This window comes from Aphis gossypii, chromosome X, assembly GCF_020184175.1.
Source record: "Aphis gossypii isolate Hap1 chromosome X, ASM2018417v2, whole genome shotgun sequence".
In the NCBI taxonomy this organism is placed as follows: domain Eukaryota; kingdom Metazoa; phylum Arthropoda; class Insecta; order Hemiptera; family Aphididae; genus Aphis; species Aphis gossypii.
In genome coordinates, this window is record NC_065533.1 from 36,576,261 (window position 1) to 36,603,900 (window position 27,640).

General features: G+C 23.3%; 1 long non-coding RNA gene across 3 annotated transcripts; it reads left to right on the forward strand.

Annotated features, from left to right (window-relative positions):
- The first annotated feature begins 1,556 nt into the window (after positions 1–1,556).
- On the forward strand, positions 1,557–13,501 carry LOC126551896 (uncharacterized). Of its 3 annotated transcripts, none has more exons than XR_007605778.1 (3): positions 1,557–1,800; positions 12,974–13,283; positions 13,387–13,501. It is a non-coding gene; the product is annotated as an uncharacterized LOC126551896 (long non-coding RNA). The 3 variants fall into 3 exon arrangements; XR_007605779.1 differs by lacking the exon at positions 1,557–1,800 and adding an exon at positions 12,820–12,896; XR_007605777.1 differs by lacking the exon at positions 1,557–1,800 and adding an exon at positions 12,843–12,915.
- The last annotated feature ends 14,139 nt before the right edge of the window (positions 13,502–27,640 follow it).

Genomic DNA, 27,640 nt, shown 5'->3' on the forward strand with positions numbered 1-27,640 from the left:
AATTATTATTTATAATGAACTTAATATTTGTATATCTCATTTCTAATAGGTTATTAACCGGTATAACTATTACAACTTCTAAGGATATTTATAAAGCTTTGAATATATTACACAATAAGGGTTGTAAGACAGTTGTATCATTTTCCAACATATCTTCAAATTCTGTTATAAAATGTATTGGGAGAAATTTTTCTTGTGAGTATTAATATAACAATATGTCAATATGTATAAAATGTACAAAAATATTTCGATACTTTATTATGCATATGTATGTGTTTATTTTTATGTTTTTAAATGCATTAAGTCCCTATCCTTGCTTATGATACAAATACATGTAGCTAATATTAAGGAATTTATGAGAATCTGAATTATAAAATAAATTTGAAAGCTCTAACTAAAATATACTTACTAACTACTAACTAATCTATATTCATTCAAACCAATAGTATACCATTTTTTGTTTGTAAGATTAATGAAAATAAATTATTGTACTTTCTTTTTCTTACGAACATGGTCACCTCTAAAAATATTAGTAGTTTAAATTAAACTATTAGAAAAATCTACTATATTTTTTTAGCTATTCCAAAAACTAATGATTAGTCAATTTGACTAAAATTATAGTAAAGACTATGGAACATTTAGTTCTATTTACTATAAATTTCAAAAATAATAATAGTTGGATTAACTAAATATTTAGTTTGAGAAATTGTCATCTACATAATATTGTAGTCAAATTAACTATTAATCTTGCAACTATAACCATTTGGTAATTGCAATTAAATATTGGGCAACGCCATCGCCATAAATGGAACTACATTTTAGGACTAGTATTTTAATTAATAATTTATTTTTTGTTTTAATTAAGCCAACCAATTATATTTTTTCCGGTTCATTACAATGATTGACACATAAAAAGATGTATTATATAATAATGGATGATAACACAAATCATGTTGTTATCATACAACAGTTTTAATATTTTAACGTTATAGGTAGTACAAAATTTACAATCAGATGGTATTTTTTTTTTTTATCAAATATTGATGAACAAAATCCAGCGCGACGGTAGTGGCGCGAAGCTAATTAAAAAAAAATAGCGGAGTAGCCACTAACGTATAATAACAGGACACCGAGTTTTAACATTGAAAAACCGTCCTAATTTATGTCAATTCTTTGCCAAGCTCTATAGGGCAAACGGCTGAACATATAAAGTAGTATGAGGTATCAATCGATCAGAAATATTGTGCAGGTGGGAACAGAGGAATCCGCTAGCAAATTGGTGAGATAGTTTGTAAGTTATAAGCAAAAATGTTCAAGTACTTTTAAGATCGATTTTGCGTACGGAACAGTTGGGATGGATGAGCGGTGGGTCAGGGAACGAAAATATCGTAAATATCCCCCGACCCGCCGCATATCCATTCCCACTACTCTCATCCACAGATTTCTATAAAGAAGTCTGTGCTCTCATCGCGGCGGCGGCGGCAGCAGCGACGATGTACTACGACGACGCACGGATGATATTATTACTCTATGGTGACAACTGACAATTGCAAAAACAAACCATTTCGTGACTAGCACTCGATTGTTCGCGACGTGTTAATATTGTATTATTATTAATTCCTTCTATAATTAATATTATGGTCCATCTATGTCTCAAGCCCATTATACATCAATTATTAACTACAATAAGAAATGGATTAGATGCAACGATATGTCAACAAGTATTGAACGCTGGCCTCGAGGTGGAAAAGATGTCTACATTATAATTATGGAAAAAAAAAATTAGTCAGGAGGCCAGAGGTTATTAAAGATTATTATTATTATTATTATTATTATTATAGAATACCAGATAATTAACACATCAACATTAAAAATAGTTGATATCACATCAAAAACACTTCGTTATAACTCGGTGTAAAAAAAAAGCTAAGTTAAAAAAAAAAAATTAGTAATGATTAAATCTTTAAAAGACGTGATATAATATGAAAATTAAGTAAAATGCCATTTTATAATATTAAAAATACCTATGATGAAAATTAATAAGATCAATTGTAATGTTAAATACATAGTCAACATATTGTTGATACATCATTAATTACTGTAAATACTGCATGTAGTGGTTACTTAATTGAATTTAAGTATACTTGATACTTCTACTTTTCTACAGTTTTACGTCCTGCCAAATAGTTAAACATAATATGTTGACTAAGTATTTAACATTACAATTGATATTATTTGTCATCATAGGTATTTGTAATATTATAAAATGGCATTTTACTTAATTTCCATATTTTATCACGTCTTTTAAAGATTTAATCATTACTAAATATTTTTTTTCAACTTAGCTTTTTTTTTACACTCGGTTATAACGAAGTGTTTTTGGTGTGATTATATTTCACTGTAAATGTGTAATGTTGTGTAATACACGTTTTTATTTTATAAAAGAAAAATTTGGTTAACAAATTTAAAGTCAATTGAGGGTAGTTTGAACTTAGTTCCGGGACATTTGCGGTCATAACATTTGGGGTCGGCTCCTTTTTCGTGCTGTTTGCGGTCAGTTTATTTCTATCTACCTGTTAGATAAATATCAAATTTAAGGTATATGTATAATATACTAAATTAATTCTATATACTATTATAGATACATGTTGTATTTAAACTCCACATTTAATTTTCCAAACTTAGGACTGCAGGCAGTAATTTTTACTGACGTGTTTAAAAGATTATTATTATTATTATTTTTATTAATTTTATATTACTTATTCTAGCTTTTGTATTTCGGCAATGATGTTCAAGCATTTTTTCAAATTTTTGTCCAATTAATACGCAGCTAATGTTTTTTAATTCTTTGGTCTAATTGTATAAAAGTCTTTTTCCTCCTTTTACTTTCCATAGTTCCATGTTTAAATAACTGCGTTCATAAACATATAACGATATAACAAATCGGAGTTTGGCCGAAATTTCAAAGTCTAATGTTAAACGATTTAGAATTTATTATGTAGTAGGTATATTAGTAACCGCTATGTACTGCTAAAAGATTGCTTTTTGTAGTTTCCAAAATTTCCAAAGAGTCATCCATTTTAAAACGCCATTTACCACGGAACTCTACAAAGGAGTGTATTATACTGTGTATTATACTAAAGACTAAGTAGGTAAATGTTATCGACGGATATCGATACTGTCTAACTATATACCTAATTGACATAATACATTTTTTCAACATTTTATCTGTAATGAAATCTATATAAACAAACGAGTACCAAAAAATCGGTATATCCAATAGCAATACGCTTTTAAATATATTTTTACAGTTAATATATTATATACTGTATAGAATAAATTTAGTACATAATATAATATATACCATAAATTTTACTATCAGGTAGATAGAAATAATCTGACCGCAAACAGCACGAAAAATGTGCCGACCGTTTCGGTGCCGACACCTTTGAACTTTGAAACCCTATAAGGGTTAAAAATATTTCTGTCTTGCAAAAGTGTAATTGTTACTCTTAAAATATTTATTTTTGCCATAGATTGTGAATGTTTTTTGTTTTTTAAACATTATAGATTTTGTGGCAAAAATCGTTTCATCCACTTCGTTAGATGACTATAATAGTAGCCCGTAAATGTTTTAAAAAATTGTTCTTTTTAATCCCGCTAGTATTATTCCTTTATTATAGTACAGACTATTCTATAATCAATGCTATATACTTTGGCTAAATCTAATGACTGCATTAAATATTACAATATAACTAGGTAATATAAATAAATAGTTTTAGGCGGCCGTTTCAAAAGCACTGGCACAATCTTAATGCTGATTAATAATCAATCCAATAATCGTCGATATTAAACATTATTGATTGTCCAACGTCAGCAATCGTAATAAAAATAATGATTGTAAATTCGTCTGCAATTCGTATGATAACTTTTATTTCGTCCTCGACTCACGTGGTTTTTATTACTTTGTCCGCAACTAGTAAACATCGTTGCGCAACTTACCATGAACAGTCCGACCGGTGTATTTGTATGCACGTATTGTGTACACATAAATAACACTCAACAGGTGAACAGTATAGTCGAGCAAATTCTGTGATTGCTATTGTGTATTTGTGTGTGATGTACAAATTGGTAACTCGACTCGTGTAATGTTAGATATGGTATAATAAATATTAAATATAGACCATATAGCATAAATAAATGTATAATAATTACGACCTTTATTTTGGCTCAACAGATAATAATTCTACCTAACTTGCCAGTTCGGCACAAGTGCACAACTAATAATAGGTAATGTATAAAATAAAACAAGAAAAAACTCACGAATTTTTCGGAGCACCGTTGGTCAGCTGCCACGTGTGCCTTTATAACAAGGTTGATACCCACAATACGTAAAAATTTACTAACATAAAAAAAAAAACAAGCACATAATAATAAAAAAAAATGGGCGTCTAGATTTTAGCAAAATACACTGTATTTTTCACACAGTTATTCATTTCGAAGGATTATGTTATTTAGTTTAACGGGAAACTGAGTATAGTTTCTTTTTCATACGTATTTAACAATAAATTAAAAAAAAATGATTTATACAAGCTCGGTTTATTTAGTTTATTTTTGATTTGAATTTATTTTCACATTGGTAGGTACCTACCAAACATTTTTCACACTATTTTTTGATAATATTTTGAAATAAATGTTGAGTTTAATTTATTTAATTAAGTATTAAGTCATAAAGCCATTAATTTTGTAATAAATGCATTATATCGCGGTCGTGATACAACAGTACACTAACTTTAAAAATACGATAAGCCATTCGATTTGCTCTTATCGATGAATCGTACACAGATATAGATGCACTATAGATAATATTCTTATACCTATAAATTTATTATTCAATTCAATCTTACCTTGGCATACTTAGACAAACATTTTTTTTGGAGGTGTGAAAATCTTATTGTAGTGATTTAAAAATCTAAAAAACTAAAATTTGGTTAAAAAACCTTTCACAAATTCATTTATCACGTAATTACAGTAACATTGCAACAATAATAATATGTTTATACAAAGTATGCTTCTTAACAAATTTTTTAGTGTAGATATAATAATAAGGTATTAAGGTATTATAATGTCAAACAGCGTACTGAGTAGTTACTGTATTATTAGTTTAATAATATTTTTATTTTATAGTAGTATTTGTTTGACAGTTTTTTTAAATTAAAATAAAATGTGAAATTATTAATTACGAACAACATTATAATAAAATATAGTATTCATAATCAATATATGTAGGAAATACCTCCAAATTTGTACGATCACTACGTACGTACAAATGTTAGATCACTTATTATAATGTTCTATAGTTTATATTATAATATTGTGTTGTACTACATGACATGTTGCCGGCAGTTTCTATTGCCCCACCGGTCCGCAGACGTCGTTGTCTTCATGGAATCCTGGTACATCGGTGGCGCCTAAGTTAACGATCTTTATTATTAAATTCAGTTTTTGCATAATAAATTTGCAAAACCAATTTCAACAAATTAAGACGTTATATCCGCATGTGTTGTCGCCATCTCATACACGTACGACATAGACAAAACGCGTTTACGCATACTGAGTAGAACTCACTCAATTTTGGTTCTAGATATATTTATACCTAATATAAAATCGAATTATGACAATATTTCTTAGGGCGAGACGCTGCGTTTTTTCCATTATTCCCAATATACCTAACGTTCATTGTATCGTTTAGAAATAGCGAAAATGTCAACATTTGTAAATGACCTTTAACTTTTCAAAATTAAAATTTTTTTTTAAAAAAAAAACGCTTTTAGAAATATTACCACAATTCAATTTTATAATAAGTATATTTACTCTAAAACCAAAATTGAGCGAGTTCTAAAATAGGTTAAATATAATATATAAATATATTTAATTTTTATAGTTCTATTCAGTTTGCGTAAACACGTTTTGTCTATGTCGTACGTGTGTAAGACAGAGACAACACATGAGGGACACATGCGGATACAGTCGTTGGCAGATAAATTGAGACGGCGGCGGCGACGGCGCAATAACGAAAAATCAGGGGTTCTTTGTATTTCAATGTTACTACCGAAAATATATTAATATACATAGATAAATTATTATAATTTATACATAGATTTACACATCGCGACTAGTTTGGGATACTCATACGAGTAGAGAGCCTATATAATATAGGCTCTCTAATTACGACCTACTGAAAAGCGCCGCCTCCGCCATCTCAATTTATCTGGCAACGACTGACGACGTCCTCTTAAATTCAAAATAAAAAATAATAATATTAATTATTATTACCTACTTATTAGTATTCATTCATATTTAAAAAAAAGTTATTGCATGAAGATGTCATGAAGCATGGTGAACATGAACATCATAACAATAATCTAGTAACCGAGAAAACAATAGATAACTAGTTAAATAAATATGTAATATTATGTAATAAAAAATGTAACTCAACTAAAAAAATAACTATTTTTAATACATTTGAGTTGTTTATGTCTATAAAACAAATGATTTAATAAGTATTAATCAAAATATATAAATTATGTTCAAAATATGATTGTTGTTACAATATTACTTTTTATGAAACAAAAACTTTTTTTTGAATGATTGATAGTAACCTAACTGGAGTATGATTTCCATTCATCAGACACTATGGTAGTCCCCGGCAAAACTTCTCTTTGTGTGAATGGAATTAATGTAGATCACGGCGGACCATGTAGATCACACATTCACATGCTTTACCAATGCCAGATTTTTCAAATTTTTGAATTTATGAAAAACCATTTTGCATAGCGATCAAAATAGTATTTCTCATTTTGAAAAATTTTGTTTAAAATTTTATCATTTCATATAATAACTAAATTTAATGTACATAAAAACTAATATCTGAAGACCGAATTTGCTATACAAAGTGTAAATTAATTTATGAAATTAAACATGTTTTCATATTTTAAATCGCCAAAAGGTTAGGTTAGGTATTTATACCTACTCGTATATACCTATATACCTAATTAGGTAATAATACCTTTTAGACGCTTTTAAATTTTTTTTAAGCGTATTTAGCGTATTTTATGTTGGATAATGAATAGTATCTTTCGTCTACCTACGATATAGAGAAGATATCTTTTCTACATCGTGCGTCTACCGCTAAAATAAAATAATACTATGAATATTATGAGTTGTTAGATGTCTTCATAAGCTAATGATGATTAGCTATCATGTGTTTAGTATCAGTTACTCGTACGAAAACAAGCTGTGTCCGAATAGAAGAAAAGAACTGTCCACGCGCCTTAAAAATAATGCGTAACGCGTTTACAGGGGATTTGATGAAAATAATTCGTCAGTCTTCCTTTCTTTTTTTTTGAAAAATTTCATGTCGAAATGTAAACAAATTGACAAAAAAAAAATGACAACCCATTAACCATGTAGAACAAAAACCATGTAGACGAATAATATTGTGCCTCCGATGGTACCAGGACCCCATATTGAATAACGGTTCGTGCCGACGGCGCACACTAGTTGCCTCCCGAAGTCCATAATTTTTATACGAATTGCCTCCCGACTATGTACGAGTTGCCTCCCGGCGTACCCTAAATTTTATCATAAACGAAAAGGGTCTAGTACTAGTTGCCTCCCATTAGTTAGGTAATAAATATATAAGTGGTTTCAAACATTTTCAAACATTATGTTTCAAATTAAGTTTGTAATTTCAATGTCGTAATTTATGATTTTTGTTATATATAATACGATTATATAATATTTAGTAAATACATATATATCAGGAGATTCAATTTTTCCACCCCATATATGAGCAGAAAAAAGTTCCAGCAATCATCGCACAACCAATGCATGCGAAATGCGAATCCTTCCATAATAAATTAAATAGCTATTTTGAGTCTCCGCATCCTAATATATACAAATTTATCGAAGTTTTAAAATTAATTCAGACTGAGACTGTAATTTTAATACAAAGTTCTAATAATCTTAAACTACATTGACAATTACAAATTAGAAACAAAATAATTTTCATTGACACCCAAATAAAAAAGCTAAGTGAAAAAAAATATCAAATTTTGAGTACCTGCAAATATTGGCTAAAAAATACAAGCCTAAGCAATGTTATAAATAATTTTTTTTAGGTATGCATATTATATTATTATTAGCATACATTTTTTTTATTGACTAATAATAGGTACCAACTACTTCCTATTTTTTTGACTTATTGATTTATTATTTTTATAGTTGAGTAATTTTTTTTATAAATATCGTATCCCAGACAGCAAATAATATTATTATTGTTTTTAACCAAGTCTGATATTCTTAATAATGAATAAACATTATCTATTTATGTAGATCTGTTTAGTGAAGTTTATGAACCACTACTTAATCCTATATGGGAGCAGGGAGGCAACTAGTATGGGCCGGGCAGATTAACGGGTCGCCACTCTACGACGATAGTTGTGTGGACCGTGGTTAAAAATCGGAAAAAAAAGATAAACCGATAAAATATTAGATAATATATAATACATTATTTATATTGCTTTTATAGTAATTTATTTGCTATTATAGTAATACGGTTTGATTGAATTCATTTTTGCCAAAAACATTGCATTTATTGTATTTATATTTAATATATTATTATAATAATGCTTAGTGTGTATTTAAATCATACATAGGTATATAATTTCTTTTAGCTTTTTAGTCAAAACTGACTTATGCAGTACATTCCATATAGTATAGTTACAAAAATTGGCAAAAGCTTAAAAATAATGAAATAATCTAATCATTTTGTAAATGTTATCATGTATTATAGAAAAATCAGTGGCGTAATTAAAAATTATTAGAAAGTACATGTGCAATGTGCATCCTAGCGACCTAGCCCGTTTGCCTACGTAATAGGTAATAGGTTTTTCTTAGTTACTAAGAATAATCAGAGAGTGCAAGTGCACCCCGCTCGGACTTCGTTTGCTTAAGAGACTTGAAGTAATATTAAGTATATTGATTTTCTTTTAATAATATTTATAACAAACTATTAAACCATTCATTTTTTTTTAATAGGTACTTTAAAATTGGTTTGTCTCAAAGTAAACGTGAGAGTTATTATATATGTATCAATCTTTCCTCGGATTAGCTTCTCGATTTCTGTAGTAATTTATCATTAGTTATAACTTACAAATTATAACTATTAAATCATAATTTGAAATTGACAACCCATAAACAAAACCATGTAGATAAATAATATTTTGATTTTTGAAAGAATGCATATTATTGAGATATATTATTGCATACCTACTTATTTAGAGTTATTTTTCTTTATTTGATTTTTTTCTTTACGTAGTGCCGCTATAGTGCCTCCGATGTACCAGGACCCCATATTGGATGACGGTTAGTGACGACGGCGGCATAGCGGGTCGCCGCTCACCGACGAGTTGTATGGGCCATTAATAATAATTAAAAATTATTAATACATGGTTAAAAATCGGGTAAAAAAAGAAACACATAAAATATTATTCTGAATGAAAATTGATAAAATACGATATAATTTACATTTTAAAAAGACCAGACATGATACATGACAGATATGGTAACCACTCTTATGTACGATAGCAAATAACAAAATATTAGACAGTATGTAATACATTATTCATATTGCTGTTATAGTAATTTATTGGCTATTGTAGTAATACGATTTGATTGAATTCATTTTTGCCAAAAAAAATCGCATTTATTGTATTTATATTTAATATATATATTATTGCAATAATTTAAAAAATGTATTTAAATCGTACATAGGTATCATTGCTATTAGCTTTTTAGTCAAAACTGACTTAAGCAGTACATGCCATATAGTACAGTTACAAAAATTGGCAAAAGCTTAAAGAGAGTGAAATAATATAATCGTTTTGTAATTTTTATTATGTATTATAGAAAATCAGTAGCGTAATCATAAGAATGATCAGAAAGTAGGTACAGGTGCACCCGAGCCCGTTTGTTTTGGAGACCAGAATTAAAAGGTAGGTACATTAATTTTCTTTTAATAATACTTATAATAAACTATTAAAATATTAATTTTTTTTAATAGATACTTCAAAATTATAATAAAATTTTGAATTAGTAAAATATGCTGCAATATTTTTAAAAAAACGTATAAAATAATTTTAGGAAGATGAATACACCTCTCTTCACACCTCAATTTATAATGTCTGCATGTTGAGAAGAAGCCGTTAAAGCTTTCGCTTCAGAGCCCAAATTTTAAAGTTACTCCACTGAGAAAAAAATAACAGTAAACATAATAAAACATCATGTCCCCGTGAATAATATATTTTAATTATTTATATTGGATAAATATATATTTTAATAATTATTATAAAATAGTGAATTTTTGTTTGAATATCCAATTTTGACAAAATTTAAACTTGAAGTATTTAAAATTGTTTGTAAAAATGTAATGCACAAAATATAAAAATTGTTATGTACAATTAATACACTGCGAGCACGCGTCATAAATACCTTTACTGACAGTATACTGTATATATACTAATATATTAGTAATTTAACTCGTGAAAAATCCGTCTTACAAAATTAAATCCAATTTTTTTCCCAATATAATCGACTAACCCATCAGTCTATAAATGGTTTATTTACAACTAATAAAACAATAATTACCTATTGGCTATTGGTCTTCATTACGATGAATACGGTTTTACACTATTTTTTCATTTAATTATTTTATTATTTTTATACAATTTTATATTATTATTCGCAATTTGAGTACAAGTCTAATCGTAGTCACAACAGCTGAGAAGCAATTTTTTATTTAAGTTTTGGTTCAGGTTCATACCTGATCAATAATAAAGATACCGTTAGCACCGAGGTCGTGTCTCCAACGTCTCGTTAATGAAAATATAACAAAGGCTGTAACGAAATTGCGAAAGAATGCAGGGAAGAATGGGTGTTAGAGTTATAGCAGGTAATAATTAATAAAACAATAATTGTACCAATTCCAATATTTTATACCAATTTATTTGAAAAATATGCATTTTAAAATGTATGAAAATAAAAATTATAAGCACTTATATAATATACAATTATAAATTAAATTAGATTAAATTAAATTTATTTACCTAATGTTTATTTAAATTAGATACTAGTACCAGTAGTACCTAGAACTACCTAGATACCTAATAAAATATATTTTTAATTTCTATAAAACTTTATTTTTTTCATTATTATATTTTATAGTACTATGTAAATTGTGTTATCATAAAACTGCATAATATATTTTACAATATTAAATAACTTGGTGATGAAATACAAATATTCAACAGAATAATGCAATTACTAATTATATAGATACCTAACAAGGAAAAAATATTAAATTAATTTTTTCCAATTTTACATGATATAATATAATATACGATATACTTTAAAAGTTTAAACACAAGCATTAAGTTAAAATTTAGACGTTCAAGTGAATAGAATTTCCCATGGCTTTTTTAATTTTAATACTTTCACATAACATAGGATGATAAATATATGTGAGTAGTTTTAATACCTAGTATATTGGATTATATATATATTATATGTAGTTTGCGCATTTGTGTATAACGCGTTATACACGATTAACGAAGTAGTATAGAAACGCGTTATAAACGAAATTGTAGAAACGCGTTTTACCCGGCTATAACGTGAAATATTGGAATACGTGTAACAGGGGCATATGTTGTGGGCGTGATGGATTTTGACCGATCTGCTACAAGCCGCTGCCGCCGCCGCCGTCGGTGTACGCGCACAGGACGATAAAAACTAAAAATCAAGTAGCGAGTAGCGACTATCACACGCAGCCCTGGTACTACAGACTACGTTTAGTCAGCGCAAATCGTCATCGACCGCGTCTGGTCGATAATATTTTATATTATTTTATTATTTTCCATGTCTGTATGTTTTTTTTCTCCAGTAGGTCGATTTTAAATTCCCGCCAAGTTTATTATCATCAGTGTTCTACATTCAATTAAAACATTATTATTTAATGCCATTGTTGTTATTGTTGTAATTCGAAAATTTGAATAATTTGTGATTACAAATTAGGTACTGATTAGTCATTCGATCGGTATAACTATTTAATATTATATAATTAAATACGTACAACCAGTCCAATTTGGCAATCTTGGCACTCGGCGACTGAAAAAAAAGTTTAAGAAACACTGATACGAAAACTATATTATTATAATATTAGTATACTGATTATCCGGACCAATGTTTTTTTTTCAAATCTTAACGGTTGTCGTGCCAAGAACGGATTATATTCTTCGTTTAAATTGGGTTGTGATATTTTGTAATTCCTGTTTTTCGCGAGTTCATAAGACAGACATGGTACTTTATTCAGTACTTACATAGTTACATGAGTAATTAATACAATATGCTCATTGCTTATGGCCGTGCTTAGGAACGGGGTAGTCATACCTGGGCTTAATAAGTATATTATCATTATTATTTATTACATTATTTATTTGTTTGTACACATCATCAACGATGTGTTTTTGTTTATACATTCAACTTGAAATTTTAAATCAAAACAAAATTCACGAAATTTTCAAAAGTAGCTACTAGGTCACTAGGACCTACTATGAAAAAAAAATGAAAAATTTGCGAAAAATATATGTATATTTGACTATGTGTCTATGTATGTATGTATGTATGTATATATAATAATATATATTATAATTATAATATCATTATTATTAATAATGATTATTATGAGGTACCTACTGGCTACTATAGTACTATATAATACACATATGAAAAGAGACCAGACATGATAATTCAACTACCTATATGGTGACCACTCTTATGTACGATATTAATTATTAGGTAGCTAATAACAAAATATTAAATAGTATGTAATACATTATTTATATTGCTGTTATAGTAATTTATAAACGAGTCGCTCCCATCTGGTCATAATGAAACATGGCCGGTTTGGCGAACACTAAACAGACTCAGGACAGGAATTGGACGAACGAAAGACAATCTAATAAAATGGGGACTGCTAGATAGTACAGACACCTTGTGCTTATGTGGAGAAGTACAGACAATGCAACACATTATCTCATGCACAGATTGCTCACAAACCTGCACCCTAGAAGACATTCACAAAGGCACAATCCAAGGAATTAACGTAGCCCGCATCTGGGCAGAAATAATATAAATCCACCAATAACCTTATTTATTAATATTATGTAGGTAATGTTTATTTTAAAATTTATTTTAAAGTTATTTTATTTATTTATTTGTTTATTTTATACTATATAACTTATACCATTATTATTATTACTGTTATAGGTACTATAATGCGTCTGACACGAAAAAAAAAATAGTAATTTATTTGCTATTATAGTAATACGGTGTGATTAAATTCATTTTTGTCAAAAACATTGCATTTATTGTATTTATATTTAATATATATTATAGAAATAATGTAAGTGTGTATTTAAATCGTACATAGGTATCATTGCTATTAGCTTTTTAGCCAAAACTGACTTATAGTATATGTAGTACATGCAATAGAGTACAGTTACAAAAAATGTCAAAAGCTTATAATCTAATTATTTTGTAAATGTTATCATGTATTATAGAAAAATCAGTGGTGTACCTAACTAAAAATGATCAGAAAGTACATGTGCATCCTAGCCCGTTTGCCTACGTAATAGGTACCTACATTATTTTTCTTAATTACTAAGAATAATCAGAGAGTACAAGTGCACCCCGCTCGGACTTCGTTTGCTTAAGAGACTTGAAGTAATATTAAGTATATTGATTTTCTTTTAATAATATTTATAATAAACTATTAATCCGTTAATTTTTTTTTTTAATATTTCAAAATTATAATACAATTTTGAATTAGTAAAATATGATGCAATATTTTTAAAAAACGTATAAAATAATTTTAGTAGGATGAATGCACCTCTCCTCATACCTTACTATATTATGTCTGCATGCTAAGAAGAGACCGTTAAAACTTTCACTTCCAGGCTCAAATTTTGATGTTATGCCACTGAGAAAAAATAATAGTATATATAATAAAAAAGCGTGTCCCTGTGAATAATATATTATAATTATTTATATTGTATAAATATATCTTTGAATAATTATTGTAAAATAGTGATTTGTTGTTCGAATATTCGATTTTGACAAAATTTAAACTTGAAATGACTGTGAAAAAAATTATACTATTTTTGATATTTTGAGAACGTTGTAAAAAATATATATAATAAATCGTGTACTAAATTAATATCATTGTTTTACAATTTTAAATTTAAGGAAAAAATAATAAACATATTTACTCATTTATTGTAATAACAATTTTAGTTACTTATTTTGTTGTAATTTAATAAATATGGGGACTTGAATCTTTTTATTTCAGATACATTCAATTAAATCTTTAAAATATATATTTAGACTAATTATGAATTAAATATTTATAGTACTATTACACAACTATTTATGAACAAAATGATAATATTAAATTTAAAAAAAAAAGTAAAATCTTATTATTAATATCAAATTTGTAAGTAAAATTACCTTGTTCATTTTAAATTTGCTAAATAAAAATAAAGTTTTCATTTCAGAGAGTTAAAACTATAACAATTAAAATCATTTTTAAATGTAGAGTAACTACAATATAACTTTTTGAATAAAATGTTTTTATGAAATATAAAAAAAAAAAATATTTTTATTAGTCAATTTTATGTTTGTACTGTTTGTACAGTGTAAACACACCATTTCCATAATTATATTATTAATAAACATTATGAACTTTCATATCAAACAGTTGTAATTATAACTATAGAATTATAGGAATCATTAATCATTATTAAATGTAGAAAAATTATTATATTACTTTTGTACAATATGATAATATTAAATTTAAAAAAAAAAGTATAATCTTATAATTAATATTTATGTCAACATATCTAGTTCATTTTAAATTTGCTAATTAAAAATAAAGTTTGTAGACTGTAAACATACCATTTCCTTTATTATTTTGTTAATAAACAATATGAAATTTCATTTCACACAGTCGAAACTAGAATCATTAGAATCATTTTTAAGTGTAGAGTATTTATTATATAATTTTATGAACAAAATGATGGTATTAAATTTAAAAAAAAAGTAAAATCTTATTTTTAATAATTAAAATGTATGTAAACATACAATTTTCATTATAATTTTGCCAATAATAATATAAGTTTTCATTTCACACAGTTGCAGCTTTAACCATAAAAATCATTTTTAAATGTAGAGTAACTATAATATAACTTTATGAATAAAATGTTTGAATGAAATGTATAAAATATAAAATCATTTTTTCATAATTATTATTAAGTTTATACTGTGTAAATACACCATTTATATACCATTTACATTTATTATAATCTATAATATACTTAGCCATGATCTTATCTATCTCAGTGGTAATACGATAGAAAATAGTGATAAACTGATAACTGATAATGATAACAACGGATATATTATATTAATATTTTAAATAAAATACCGACATGGCAACACTAAAATCAAATGAAATAAAAAAAATTATATTCTAAGATTCATGAGACAGTACCTGATCGCCTACAATATATATTTTAAAACGTTATATCAACACAATTCACCAGTCAAAATTATGAACACCGTATGAGCAACCGTGAATAGTTTTTGTGAAGTAGAGGTAAAATAAATAAATGGTAAGAAAATTTCAATATATTTTTATTATTTTGTTAATTTCCGATTAATGATATTCTATTGCCGTCGTTAATTACAACTCAAGCTATAGTACATTGCTCTTATGATATTAACATACGCTGACGTGGATAATATTATACAGAAATTAAAGACTAGACAGTTTTTAATTTAACAACTCTACTATTAAAGTATATAATATGACCAGCTATTAAATTAACTGATGTTACATAAGTGAAAACAAATTAATTATATTTAATTTCAGATAGAAAAGAGGAACAGCTGGGTGATTCCAGTACAATCCATGACAGCAAAGCAGTAAACAAGGAAAAAGACCATCGAGCAGCTTCCATCAACAAGTACACTCGTCATATAACAAGAAAACCCATCACAATGGAAAAAGAAATTGAAGTGATGAACAGAATAATATTCAATTTTTTTATACATAACCCGTTAGATTAGTGAACAATATTTGGTATTATTAGTCTATACAAACATGTCCTTATAGATTTTGGTAAAAATTGTGCATCACACCATTACTTTCCCATCTCTCTGAGTATAATTTCTATCTTATTATAATTACATATTTTTGGCAAACATTTTTAAAAGCTCATTGTATTATATTAATAATAGAATAAAAATATCATGGTATTCAAACACAGGAATCCCAATAAATACCAACACCACTTATAGAGAGGCTCAAGGACTAACTCAGTAAAAACTAATGATTGATAACCACGCATATACTATCAAACATGAACTAAATCTTTTACGCAGGTCTCAATCTGAAGAAAAAAGTGACCGTATAAATGAATGAACAATATGGGACCAGACTGTTTTTAATAACTAATTGGGACTTAAGGAAAAACATTAATCGTATTCTATTTTAGATAGGTAGTCAAAATAAACAACTAGATGATTCCAGCACAGCATCAATAGCAGCGATGCAGACACAAAAGAAACAACACTTCTGGCAGCAATAATTCACGAGTACAGGAACCAAAAAACAAGGAAATCAAATGTAGAAAACAGGATCAAGACAACCAGCAAAATATTATTTTATTCTTTTGATGAAACCCATAACACAAGCCCTAACCATTTTATAAAATTACCATAAGATTTAGAATCAGTAGATTCATTTTATTCAGAGGAAATATAATATAACATATTGAATAAAATGATAATACTAAATAAAAAAAAAAAAAAATGAATTCTTATTTTCAATTTTTAATTATTAATTACTGTGTAAATATAGTTATTTTATTAATGATTTACTAATTTAAGCATTCAATTTCATTTCTAACACATGACAATATGCACTTAAGATTCAATTTAAAAATTAAAAAAAATATAAAACAACTCATTGAAGAAAATGAAAATACTAAATTAATAAAAAAATAAAAAATGATATTTAATTATTAATATACCTATGTGTAAATATGCCTATTTCATATATAATATGGTAATTTGAGACATTAGATTTTATTCCTTATTCATGAAACTATAACTACAACACTTTTTTATAAATTTATTGAAAATATAATATAACACACTGCATAAATGAAAATATTTAATTAATAAAAAAATAAAAAATGATTTTTAATTATTGATAAACGTGTAAATATGCCTATTGGCTATTTCATTTATAATATGGTAATTTGAGCCATAAGATTTTATTCCTAACACATGAAACAATAACTATTACACATCTTTATAAATTTATTGAAAATATATAATAACACATTGAATAAAATAAAAATATTTAGTTAATAAAAAAATAAAAAATGATTTTTAATCATTAATATATGTGTAAATATGCCTATATCATAAATAATATGGTAATTTGAGACATTAGATTTCATAACTAACACATTAAAATATGCTATTAAGATTCAATATTTAATTTAGATAAAATATAATATAACTCATTGAATAAAATAAAAATACTAAATTAGTAAAAAAATAAAAAATGATATTTAATTATTAATATAAGTGAAAATATGCCTATTTCATTAATTATATGCTAATTTGAGACATTAGATTTTATTCCTAACACATGAAACTATAACTATTACACTTCTTTATAAATTTATTGAAAGTATAATACATCTCATTGTATAAAATAAAAATACTAAATTAATAAAAAAATAAAAAATGATATTTAATTATTAATATAAGTGAAAATATGCCTATTTCATTAATTATATGCTAATTTGAGACATTAGATTTTATTCCTAACACATGAAACTATAACTATTACACTTCTTTATAAATTTATTGAAAGTATAATACATCTCATTGTAAAAAATAAAAATACTAAATTAATAAAAAAATAAAAAATGATTTTTAATTATTAATAAATGTGTAAATATGCCTATTTCATTAATAATATGGTAATTTGAGCTATAAGATTTCAAGACTAACCCCTGAAACTATAACTATTACACTTTGTTATAAATTTATAGAAAATATAATACAACTCCTTGAAGTTAATGGAAAATCTAAATTATTAAAAAAATAAGAAATGATTTTTAATTATTAATAAATGTGTAAATATGCGTATTTCATTTATAATATGGTAATTTGAGCCATAAGATTTCAAGACTAACACATTAAAATATTCTAATAAGATTCAATATTTAATTTAGATAAAATATAATATAACTCATTGAAGTTAATGAAAATTCTAAATTATTAAAAAATTAAAAATTTTTTGTAATCATTAATATATGAGTAAATATGCCTATATCATTAATAATATGCTACCTTTAGTCATAAAATTTCAAGACTAACACATGAAACTCTGGCCTTAAGATTCAATATTAAATTTAGAAAAAATATAATACAACTCATTGAATAAAATAAAAATACTAAATTAATAAAAAAATAAAAAATGATTTTTAATTATTAATAAATGTGTAAATATGCCTATTTCATTAATAATATGGTAATTTGAGCTATAAGATTTCAAGACTAACCCCTGAAACTATAACTATTACACTTTGTTATAAATTTATAGAAAATATAATACAACTCCTTGAAGTTAATGGAAAATCTAAATTATTAAAAAAATAAGAAATGATTTTTAATTATTAATAAATGTGTAAATATGCGTATTTCATTTATAATATGGTAATTTGAGCCATAAGATTTCAAGACTAACACATTAAAATATTCTAATAAGATTCAATATTAATTTAGATAAAATATAATATAACTCATTGAAGTTAATGAAAATTCTAAATTATTAAAAAATTAAAAATTTTTTGTAATCATTAATATATGAGTAAATATGCCTATATCATTAATAATATGCTACCTTTAGTCATAAAATTTCAAGACTAACACATGAAACTCTGGCCTTAAGATTCAATATTAAATTTAGAAAAAATATAATACAACTCATTGAATAAAATAAAAATACTAAATTAATAAAAAAATAAAAAATGATTTTTAATCATTATTATATGTGTAATATGCCTATTTCATATATAATATGGTAATTTGATACATTAGATTTTATTCCTTATTCATGAAACTATAACTACAACACTTTTTTATAAATTTATTGAAAATATAATATAACACACTGCATAAATGAAAATATTTAAATAATAAAAAAATTAAAAATGATTTTTAATTATTAATAAATGTGTAAATATGCCTATTTCATTAATAATATGGTAATTTGAGCTATAAGATTTCAAGACTAACCCCTGAAACTATAACTATTACACTTTGTTATAAATTTATAGAAAATATAATACAACTCCTTGAAGTTAATGGAAAATCTAAATTAATAAAAAAATAAAAAATGATTTTTAATTATTAATAAATGTGTAAATATGCCTATTTCATTAATGATATGGTAATTTGAGCTATAAGATTTCAAGACTAACCCCTGAAACAATAACTATTACACTTTGTTATAAATTTATAGAAAATATAATACAACTCTTTGAAGTTAATGTAAAATCTAAATTATTAAAAAAATAAAAAATGATTTTTAATCATTATTATATGTGTAAATATACTTATTTCATTAATATATGCTAATTTGAGTATAAGATTTCAAGAGTAACCCCTGAAACTATAATTATTACACTTTGTTATAAATTTATAAAAAATATAATAAAACTCACTGAATAAAATGAAAATTCTAAATTATTAAAAAAATAAGAAATGATTTTTAATTATTAATAAATGTGTAAATATGCGTATTTCATTTATAATATGGTAATTTGAGCCATAAGATTTCAAGACTAACACATTAAAATATGCTATTAAGATTCAATATTTAATTTAGATAAAATATAATATAACTCATTGAATAAAATAAAAATACTAAATTAGTAAAAATAAAAAAAATGATTTTTAATTATTAATAAATGTGTAAATATGCCTATTTCATTAATAATATGGTAATTTGAGCCATAAGATTTCAAGACTAACATATAAAACTATGACCTTAAGAATCAATATTAAATTTAGAAAAAATATAATACAACTCATTGAATAAAATAAAAATACTAAATTAATAAAAAAATAAAAAATGATTTTTAATCATTATTATATGTGTAAATATGCCTATTTCATTAATTATATGCTAATTTGAGACATTAGATTTTATTCCTAACACATGAAACTATAACTATTACAATTTGTTATAAATTTATAGAAAATATAATACAACTCATTGAAGTTAATGAAAATCCTAAATTATTAAAAAAATAAAAAATGATTTTTAATTATTAATATAAGTGTAAATATGCCTATTTCATTAATTATATGCTAATTTGAGACATTAGCTTTTATTCCTAACACATGAAATTATAACTATTACACTTCTTTATAAATTTATTAAAAGTATAATACATCTCATTGAATAAAATAAATATACTAAATTAATAAAAAAATAAAAAATGATTTTTAATTATTAATAAATGTGTAAATATGCCTATTTCATTAATAATATGGTAATTTGAGCCATAAGATTTCAAGACTAACATTTAAAACTATGACCTTAAGATTCAATATTAAATTTAGAAAAAATATAATACAACTCATTTAATAAATAAAAATACTAAATTAATAAAAAAATAAAAAATGATTTTTAATTTTTAATAAATGTGAAAATATGCCTATTTCATTAATTATATGATAATTTGAGACATTAGATTTTATTCCTAACACATGAAACTATAACTATTACACTTCTTTATAAATTTATTGAAAGTATAATACATCTCATTGAATAAAATAAAAATACTTAATTAATAAAAAAATAAAAAATGATTTTTAATTTTTAATAAATGTGTAAATATGCCTATTTCATTAAGGATATGGTAATTTGAGCTGTAAGATTTCAAGACTAACCCCTGAAACTATAACTATTACACTTTGTTATAAATTTATAGAAAATATAATACAACTCCTTGAAGTTAATGGAAAATCTAAATTATTAAAAAATAAAAAATATTTCAATCATTAATATATGTGTAAATATGCCTATATCATAAATAATATGGTAATTTGAGACATTAGATTTCATAACTAACACATTAAAATATGCTATTAAGATTCAATATTTAATTTAGATAAAATATAATATAACTCATTGAATAAAATAAAAATACTAAATTAGTAAAGAAATAAAAAATGATTTTTAATTTTTAATAAATGTGTAAATATGCCTATTTCATTAATTATATGGTAATTTGAGCTATAAGATTTCAAGACTAACACATTAAAATATTCTAATAAGATTCAATATTAAATTTAGAAAAAATATAATACAACTCCTTGAAGTTAATGGAAAATCTAAATTAATAAAAAAATAAAAAATGATTTTTAATTATTCATATAAGTGTAAATATGCCTATATCATTAATAATATGCTACCTTGAGTCATAAGATTTCAAGACTAACACATGAAACTCTGACCTTAAGATTCAATATTAAATTTAGAAAAAATATAATACAACTCATTGAATAAAATAAAAATACTAAATTAATAAAAAAATAAAAAATGATTTTTAATTATTAATATAAGTGAAAATATGCCTATTTCATTAATTATATGCTAATTTGAGACATTAGATTTTATTCCTAACACATGAAACTATAACTATTACACTTCTTTATAAATTTATTGAAAGTATAATACATCTCATTGAATAAAATAAAAATACTAAATTAATAAAAAATAAAAAATGATTTTTAATTATTAATATAAGTGAAAATATGCCTATTTCATTAATTATATGCTAATTTGAGACATTAGATTTTATTCCTAACACATGAAACTATAACTATTACACTTCTTTATAAATTTATTGAAAGTATAATACATCTCATTGAATAAAATAAAAATACTAAATTAATAAAAAAATAAAAAATGATTTTTAATTTTTAATAAATGTGAAAATATGCCTATTTCATTAATTATATGCTAATTTGAGACATTAGATTTTATTCCTAACACATGAAACAATAACTATTACACTTCTTTATAAATTTACTGAAAGTATAATACATCTCATTGAATAAAATAAAAATACTAAATTAATAAAAAAATAAAAAATGATTTTTAATTATTAATATAAGTGAAAATATGCCTATTTCATTAATTATATGATAATTTGAGACATTACATTTTATTCCTAACACATGAAACTATAACTATTACACTTCTTTATAAATTTATTGAAAGTATAATACATCTCATTGAATAAAATAAAAATACTAAATTAATAAAAAAATAAAAAATGATTTTTAATTTTTAATAAATGTGAAAATATGCCTATTTCATTAATTATATGCTAATTTGAGACATTAGATTTTATTCCTAACACATGAAACTATAACTATTACACTTCTTTATAAATTTATTGAAAGTATAATTCAACTCATTGAATTTAATGAAAATTCTAAATTATAAAAAAATTAAAAAATGTTTTTTAATCATTAATATAAGTGAAAATATGCCTATTTCATTAATTATATGCTAATTTGAGACATTAGATTTTATTCCTAACACATGAAACTATAACTATTACACTTCTTTATAAATTTATTGAAAGTATAATACATCTCATTGAATAAAATAAAAATACTTAATTAATAAAAAAATAAAAAATGATTTTTAATTTTTAATAAATGTGTAAATATGACTATTTCATTAAGGATATGGTAATTTGAGCTATAAGATTTCAAGACTAACCCCTGAAACTATAATTATTACACTTTGTTATAAATTTATAAAAAATATAATAAAACTCCTTGAAGTTAATGAAAATCCTAAATTATTAAAAAAAAAATAATGATTTTTAATTATTAATCAATATGTAAATATGCCTATTTCATTAATGATATGGTAATTTGAGCTATAAGATTTCAAGACTAACCCCTGAAACTATAACTATTACACTTTGTTATAAATTTATAGAAAATATAATACAACTCCTTGAAGTTAATGGAAAATCTAAATTATTAAAAAAATAAAAAATGATTTTCAATCATTAATATATGTGTAAATATGCCTATATCATAAATAATATGGTAATTTGAGACATTAGATTTCATAACTAACACATTAAAATATGCTATTAAGATTCAATATTTAATTTAGATAAAATATAATATAACTCATTGAATAAAATAAAAATACTAAATTAGTAAAAAAATAAAAAATGATTTTTAATTTTTAATAAATGTGAAAATATGCCTATTTCATTAATAATATGGTAATTTGAGCAATAAGATTTCAAGACTAACCCCTGAAACTATAACTATTACACTTTGTTATAAATTTATTGAAAGTATAATACATTTCATTGAATAAAATAAAAAAACTAAATTAATAAAAAAATAAAAAATGATTTTTAATTATTAATATAAGTGAAAATATGCCTATTTCATTAATATATGCTAATTTGAGACATTAGATTTTATTCCTAACACATGAAACTATAACTATTACACTTCTTTATAAATTTATTGAAAGTATAATACATCTCATTGAATAAAATAAAAATACTAATTAATAAAAAAATAAAAAATGATTTTTAATTTTTATAAATGTAAATATGCCTATTTCAATAGGATATGGTAATTTGAGCTATTAGATTTCAAGACTAACACCCTGAAACTATAATAACTATTACACTTGTTATAAATTTATAGAAAATATAATACAACTCACTTAATTAATGAAAATCCTAAATTATAAAAAAATAAAAAATGATTTTAAATTATTATTATATGTGTAAATATACTTATTTCATTAATTATATGCTAATTTGAGATATAAGATTTCAAGAGTAACCCCTGAAACTATAATTATTACACTTTGTTTAAATTTATAAAAAATATAATAAAACTCCTTGAATAAAATGAAAATCCTAAATTATTAAAAAAAAAAAATGATTTTTAATTATTAATCAATATGTAAATATGCCTATTTCATTAATGATATGTAATTTGAGCTATAAGATTTCAAGACTAACCCCTGAAACTATAACTATTACACTTTGTTATAAATTTATAGAAAATATAATACAACTCCTTGAAGTTAATGGAAAATCTAAATTATTAAAAAAATAAAAAATGATTTTCAATCATTAATATATGTGTAAATATGCCTATATCATAAATAATATGGTAATTTGAGACATTAATTTATACCTAACACATTAAAATATGCTATTAAGATTCAATATTTAATTTAGATAAAATAAATATAACTCATTGAATAAAATAAAAATACTAAATTAGTAAAAAAATAAAAAATGATTTTTAATTTTTAATAAATGTGAAAATATGCCTATTTCATTAATAATATGGTAATTTGAGCTATAAGATTTCAAGACTAACCCCTGAAACTATACTATTACACTTTGTTATAAATTTATTGAAAGTATAATACATTTCATTGAATAAAATAAAAAAACTAAATTAATAAAAAAATAAAAAAGATTTTTAATTATTAATATAAGTGAAAATATGCCTATTTCATTAATTATATGCTAATTTGAGACATTAGATTTCATAACTAACACATTAAAATATGCTAATAAGTTTCAATATTTAATTTAGATAAAATATAATACAACTCATTGAATAAAATAAAAATACTAAATTAATAAAAAAATAAAAAATGATTTTAAATTATTATTATATGTCAAAATATGCTTATATTATAAGTAATATGGTAATTTGAGACATTAGATTTCATAACTAACACATTAAAATATGCTAATAAGTTTCAATATTTAATTTAGATAAAATATAATACAACTCATTGAATAAAATGAAAATACTAAATTAAAAAAAATTTAAAAAATGATTTTTAATTATTAATAAATGTGTAAATATGCCTATTTTAGAATAATATGGTAATTTGAGCCATAGATTTCAAGTCTAACACATGAAACTCTGACCTTAAGATTCAATATTATTTTAGAAAAAATATAATAACTCATTGAATAAAATAAAAATATTCAATTAATAAAAAAATAAAAAGTGGTATTTAATTTTTAATAACCTATGTGTAAATATGCCTATATCATTAAGAATATGCAAATTTGAGACATTAGATTTTATTCCTAACACATGAAACTATAACTATTACACTTCTTTATAAATTTATTGAAAGTATAATACATCTCATTGAATAAAATAAAAATACTAAATTAATAAAAAAATAAAAAATGATTTTTAATTTTTAATAAATGTGTAAATATGCCTATTTCATTAATGATATAGTAATTTGAGCTATAAGATTTCAAGACTAACCCCTGAAACTATAACTATTACACTTTGTTATAAATTTATAGAAAATATAATACAACTCCTTGAAGTTAATGGAAAATCTAAATTATTAAAAAAATAAAAAATGATTTTCAATCATTAATATATGTGTAAATATGCCTATATCATAAATAATATGGTAATTTGAGACATTAGATTTCATAACTAACACATTAAAATATGCTATTAAGATTCAATATTTAATTTAGATAAAATATAATATAACTCATTGAATAAAATAAAAATACTAAATTAGTAAAAAAATAAAAAATGATTTTTAATTTTTAATAAATGTGAAAATATGCCTATTTCATTAATAATATGGTAATTTGAGCTATAAGATTTCAAGACTAACCCCTGAAACTATAACTATTACACTTTGTTATAAATTTATTGAAAGTATAATACATTTCATTGAATAAAATAAAAAAACTAAATTAATAAAAAAATAAAAAAGATTTTTAATTATTAATATAAGTGAAAATATGCCTATTTCATTAATTATATGCTAATTTGAGACATTAGATTTCATAACTAACACATTAAAATATGCTAATAAGTTTCAATATTAATTTTAGAAAAAATATAATACAACTCATGATAAAAATAAAAAATACTAAATTAATAAAAAATAAAAAATGATTTTAAATTATTATTATATGTCAAAATATGCTTATATTATAAGTAATATGGTAATTTGAGACATTAGATTTCATAACTAACACATTAAAATATGCTAATAAGTTTCAATATTTAATTTAGATAAAATATAATACAACTCATTGAATAAAATGAAAATACTAAATTAATAAAAAAATAAAAAATGATTTTTAATTTTTAATAAATGTGAAAATATGCCTATTTCATTAATTATATGCTAATTTGAGACATTTGATTTTATTCCTAACACATGAAACTATAACTATACACTTCTTTATAAATTTATGAAAGTCATTCAACTCATTGAATTTTATGAAAATTCTAAATTATAAAAAAATTAAAAAATGTTTTGTAATCATTAATATAAGTGAAAATGCCTATTTCATTATTATATGCTAATTTGAGACATTAGATTTTATTCCTAACACATGAAACTATAACTATTACACTTCTTTATAAATTTATTGAAAGTATAATACATCTCATTGAATAAAATAAAAATACTAAATTAATAAAAAAATAAAAAATGATTTTTAATTTTTAATAAATGTGTAAATATGCCTATTTCATTAAGATATGGTAATTTGAGCTATAAGATTTAAGACTAACCCCTGAAACTATAACTATTACACTTGTTATAAATTATAGAAAATATAATACAACTCACTGAAGTTAATGAAAATCCTAAATTATTAAAAAAATAAGAAATGATTTTTAATATTATTATATGTGTAAATATACTTATTTCATTAATTATATGCTAATTTGAGATATAAGATTTCAAGAGTAACCCCTGAAACTATAATTATTACACTTTGTTATAAATTTATAAAAAATATAATAAAACTCCTTGAAGTTAATGAAAATCCTAAATTATTAAAAAAAAATAATGATTTTTAATTATTAATCAATATGTAAATATGCCTATTTCATTAATGATATGGTAATTTGAGCTATAAGATTTCAAGATAACCCCTGAAACTATAACTATTACACTTTGTTATAAATTTATAGAAAATATATAATACAACTCCTTGAAGTTAATGGAAAATCAATTATTAAAAAAATAAAAAATGATTTTCAATCATTAATATATGTGTAAATATGCCTATATCATAAATAATATGGTAATTGAGACATTAGATTTCATAACTAACACATTAAAATATGCTATTAAGATTCAATATTTAATTTAGATAAAATATAATATAACTCATTGAATAAAATAAAAATACTAAATTAGTAAAAAAATAAAAAATGATTTTTAATTTTAATAAATGTGAAAATATGCCTATTTCATTAATATATGGTAATTTGAGCTATAAGATTTCAAGACTAACCCCTGAAACTATAACTATTACACTTTGTTATAAATTTATTGAAAGTA